Here is a 5499-nt window from a genome sequence, read left to right as displayed (position 1 = left end):
AAAAAAAAAAAAAAAAAAAAACTATATAGGATCTCATAAGATGTGAAGCTGAATATCTTTTTTTTAGATCAGGTAACCTTTTTATAGCTTTGGGGGAAAACATGGATAGTACTCCAGTGTGTGTGTGTGTGTGTGTGTGTGTGTGTGTGTGTGTACACTGACAAGGAATTCTTCTATATTGAGAATGAGCAAAACCCTATGCCAACCATTGCAAGAAAACCCTAGAAGTTTGTTTTTTTTTTTTAATATATAGGTTTACAAAGGATCTTCATTTATGTACATATCAGCTGAACTCATATACTCTACTTCAGGGGAATTAGTATAGAATACTGGTTAAGAAGACAGAGTTTTACTCTTCACTCTGACAATTTCCTAACTTTCCTCGGTTTTCTCATCTGTATTACAGGGATAAAAACCACACTTTTCTTTTGGAATGTTGAGTGAGAAAGGACTTAGCACAGTGCTCATACTAAGAACCAGGAAATGGGGCATTTTTAATTATGAAATACCTTTCAACAAGCAAATATCCAAATATGCAGTGACATTTGAATTTTGTTGTTGTTTTGAGAAGCGACATTTCATAGGCAGATTGTGACCTGAGGGAGGCAGAGCCCAGAGCCAACAATTTTGTTCTGTTCTTAGTTTAGGCAGCAAAATGCGTATTTGGAAAAGTAGGAATCTGATAGCATTTTGTTAATACGACTACACTATCCTACTATTTTGTTCCTTTTGAAATGATGAAATTTTCTGATTTAATTTTGATGACAATACTTCACTTGAGTTAACTCATGGTCAGTCATGTATATCTCTTTTCTCCTTTGTTGCTGCTGGTGACTCAGTTGCTCAACTACCGTCAGTTGGGGCTTTAAAAAAAAGGTTTTAGTTCTTAGCTTTATCTTCTTATGGTCCAGCTGGATGGCATGAACTTGCTTGAGGTTAAGAGACAAAATGTCTTTTTCCTAAACAAAATATCTAAGATTCAGGTTCCTGAGTGTCATGGAGGTTCCAGGTCCTTGGTTTAGGACCTGTAAAATCCCTACCCACCGCTGGAACAACTCCTTTTATGGGAATGTCTCTGGTTACTTGGCTCTTTGCCTCTTCTAGTTCCTAGAACAAAGAACTTCGGGATTCACAGGCAAGCATATGTCCTTCTATCTAGCTCTCAAATTATAAGTCCATTATTCTACTGCACAAGAAGAAATTTTTCCAAATTAAATCAAGACTAGCTTGTAAGAATCATGCTTGGTTGTGTCTCTAATGATTTCCAGACTAATAAGCAACACATAGATGGCTCAATACAATTCTGTGTCCCAAAGCATATTAATTTTTTTGTCGAAGAACTAGATCTTTGCCTGAGCTTTTTCCCTTGCCCCAGATCTTCAAAATCTCCAAAAATTGTAATCTTTGGAAATATATGTGTTATATTGCTATTTTTCCGTAACTGGAGTTTTAGTTTTCAAATAGTTCAAATAATAATAAAGAATTTGTTTTAAACAAACATCCAAACTTTTGTCTCTGTATCTCCGTCACCTAAGCAAGCACAGTATTTTAGAGTTTAGGAAGTTTCCTTAACTTGGTTATAACTCTAAGAATCATAAACCGAATTGATTTAAAGAAAGAAAGAAACCTGAAGGGAAGCAGGAGATCTGGAATGGGTTTCTTTTTCTTGGCTGACTGCTATTCAGCCTATTGTGTCTCATCACATTGGTGAGAAATTGGTGGGATAGGCGAGAGAGAGGAGATTCAGACTTGACTAGCAGGAGGAGGGGGGCGGGATCCACTGCACAACTAAATAATGGCTTGGACTTTGAAGAAAGGAGACCTTATCCATTTAGCCAGAATACAGGATACAAAGATAGACAAGTTGATAGGTTTGGTGAAGGGAAAATAAAGTAGTTCTTCTAACTGCTTCTAGTTTCTTTCACTGTTTTACTGACTTGATTTTTCATATTTAGGGTTTTAATTCATCTGGAATTATGTTATGTTTCAAGTTAGGGGATCACATGTCATACTTGTCCAGGTAGACAGTTACCTGTTTCCATACCATATATTCCCTGATACTTAGCAATGCCACCTTTGTCCTAGAGGAAGCTCCCTCATCTCTGAAGTCTTGTTTCTAAGTTCTCTCTTCTATTCTTCTAGTCTATTTGTGGCAAATTGCACTGCTTTAATTATTATAGCTTTATTGTAAGTCTTCATAATTGGTAAAATAAAAGGATTGCTTAAGATCTTTTTACATAACTTGTAAACCAAAACTTTATTTTTCTACCAGATTGTCTTATTTTTAGTCATCTAAGTATTGTCTGTAGCCACATATATATTTCCCCTTCTTAATTTTAGTATTATTTAATAATACTCTCTTTTTACCTTGATGAGACTTGCCGGAGGATTTTCCATTGTTTAGTTTTGCTTCTGGTTTTGACTTTTTGCTTTTTTGTCTAGTCAATAAAACACTTTTCAATTTCATTTAATGTCTATTTTTATTTGTTTTTCTCTGTTTTTTTCATTTTCATTCATTTTCACTTTAAAAAATTCTCTTAGAAATGCCGTCCTTCCTTCTAAGGGGGAATTTTTAAATGACTTAAAATCAAATTATAAAAAATATAAAATCAAATTACAAAGGTGAACATGATTTCCTCTTTCACTATATATATATATATATATCAAATCATCACATTGTACACTTTAAATATCTTTTGATTTTGTCAATTATGCCCGATAGAATAATAAAATGAAAGCAAAATAAAATGCAAAATAAAATAATAAAATGAAAGCAAAAATGTAAACATGATTACAAAACATTAATAAAGAAAATGCCTCATGTCAAGAGCAGTTTTTTAAAAATTCTCCTGGTGGGCAAGTGGGCTTTATTACATTGAATCATGTTAGTCAATAAGTCCACAACAAGCCTATGTACAGATGGCTTTCTATTGTATGATTTGAGGAGCAACAAAAATAATCTTTTTCCAAAATTATCTCCTTCAATACCTAAACCTGGCATTGCTCCCTATTCCTAGGCAGATAACATTCAACTATGAGGTTCTTGGTAATTGGATTCCAATACCAAGAACCTTTGTTCTTCTCAGCAAAGGTTCTCAGACTTCAACATTTCATAATAGTGAATTAGGAAGCTGGATTAAAATGCAGATTCAGAAGATTTAACAAGGGGCCCAAGAATTTGAAATTTAAATAGTCATCCCAGTTGATTCTGATACCAGTTATCCTAGGACCTCACTCTGAAATATACTGCTGTAGAAGATGAAAGTTTAGCCAATCCTTAACCTGAGTTCTCTCCCTATTAACATTTCAGCACCTGACTTTCCATTAGTTTATAGTATACAAAGGACAGGGAAATCTCAGAGAAAGAAGGCATTAGAGCGATAACATTGAACAGGAAGCAGTTTTGATGGCTCCAGACGAAGGAAGGATACAAGTTATTTGCGTCTTGGACAGCACTGGCCAATAGAATGTTCTTCAATGATAGAAATGTTTTATTTGCACACTCTCCAATATAGTAGTCACTGGTCCCATGGCTTTTCAGCCCTTGAAATGTGGCTAGTCCAACTGAGTAACTGAATTTTAAATTTTCTTTAATTTTTTTTTTTTTTTTCCTTCGGTATGCGGGCCTCTCACTGTTGTGGCCTCTCCCGTTGCGGAGCACAGGCTCCGGACGCGCAGGCTCAGCGGCCATGGCTCATGGGCCCAGTCGCTCTGCGGCATGTGGTATCTTCCCGGACCGGGGCACGAACCCGCGTCCCCTGCATAGGCAGGCGGACTCCCAACCACTGCGCCACCAGGGAAGCCCTAAATTTTCTTTAATTTTAATTAATTTTAATTTTAACCTATATAAGACACATGTGACAGTGGCTACGTTAGCCAATAGCACAGGGCTGCAACCCTGCCTAAGGCTGGAGGAGGGATTTAGCAAAAAGAAAGTAAATTATACAATTTCTAATTTACAATTTTCCAAAGGTCAGCTTTGTTATTTAAGATCACAGTATCAAATCTTGATATCATGCTACCAGAGAGAGTTGTAAAATTGGTAAAATGTATTTTACTAATAGTTCCTCTGTCACACTGCCAGTCAAATAAATTGCCTTCAATACAGAAACCATTGAAGTGTATTTCCAAGAAATCTTAGTGACAGTTTGGCAAATGATAGGCAGAGGAAAAAATATTGGTGGTAAATATCCTTACTACACTCTTCAAAGTCTTTCAAGCTAAATTTTCAGTGGACATTGAAAATTTTATTTAGTTTTTAAAATTGAAAAAGATTTTTGAATGAGGAAACTTTATTAGTAATGGTAGTTAACACGGTTATGGAACACCAACTACATGACAAGGAGCATGTTAAGTATTCTACATGTGTTATTTAATTTAATCCAGACAACACCATTAGAAATGCATTGTTATTAATCACACTTTGAGATAAGAGAATTGAAAATCAGGGAAGTTAAGAAACCTACACAAAGTGGCAGAGCCAGTCAAGCTGAAATAAGAATGAAAACAAGGTCTGTTCACTGCCAGATCATTATGTTATGCTACTTCTTTCTATTTAATCTTAGAGTATTGAGTTTGATAGAAACTTTCCTCAGCTGTTTAGCATATTTTAAAAAATTAGTTTAAGGAGATATGGACAAGACAGTGGAGCAGAAAGATCCAGAGCTCACATTCTCCCACAGATACAACAAAATTGCAACTATTTACAGAACAACTATTCATGAGAATGACCTGAAGACTAGCAGGATAGATTTTTTGCAGCTAAAGGGATAAAAAAGAAATCACAACAAGATGGGTAGGAGGGACAGAGATGAGTTTAGTTAAGGCCCACTCTTTTAGGTAAGCAACACACAAAGGGAAGGATAATTACAATTGTATTATTGAATTCAGTTTGCTAATATTTTGTCCACAATTTTTACATCTATGTTCATCAGTGATATTGGCCTATAATTTCCTTTTTTCTGTGGTTCTCTGTCTGTTTTATGTATCAAGGTGATGCTAGCCTTATAGAATTAATTCAAAAGCATTTCTTTCTCTGCAGTTTTTTCTGGAACAGCTTGAGAAGGATACTTTTTTTGTTTTTTCTTTGCTGAACACGGGCCTCTCACTGTTGTGGCCTCTCCCATTGTGGACCACAGGCTCCGGACGCGCAGGCTCAGTGGCCATGGCTCACGGGCCCAGCCGCTCCACGACATGTGGGATCTTCCTGGACCGGGGCACAAACCCGTGTCCCCTGCATTGGCAGGCGGACTCTCAACCACTGCACCACCAGGGAAGCCCAAGGATACGTTTTAACTCATTTAAATGTTTGGAAGAATTCACCCGTGAAGCCATCTGATCCTGGGTTGTTGTTTGTTGATAGTTTCTTTTTTTAATTTTTTAATTTTAAATTACAGATTCAATTCTATTACTGGTAATCAGTCTGTTCACATATTCTACTTCTCCCTATTTCAGTCCTGGGAGATTGTACCTTTCTTAGATTTTATCCATTTATACTAG

Source organism: Lipotes vexillifer, unplaced genomic scaffold (genome assembly GCF_000442215.2).
Source record: "Lipotes vexillifer unplaced genomic scaffold, Lipotes_vexillifer_v1.1 scaffold1962, whole genome shotgun sequence".
NCBI classification, from domain to species: domain Eukaryota; kingdom Metazoa; phylum Chordata; class Mammalia; order Artiodactyla; family Lipotidae; genus Lipotes; species Lipotes vexillifer.
This window is presented reverse-complemented; position numbering follows the sequence as displayed.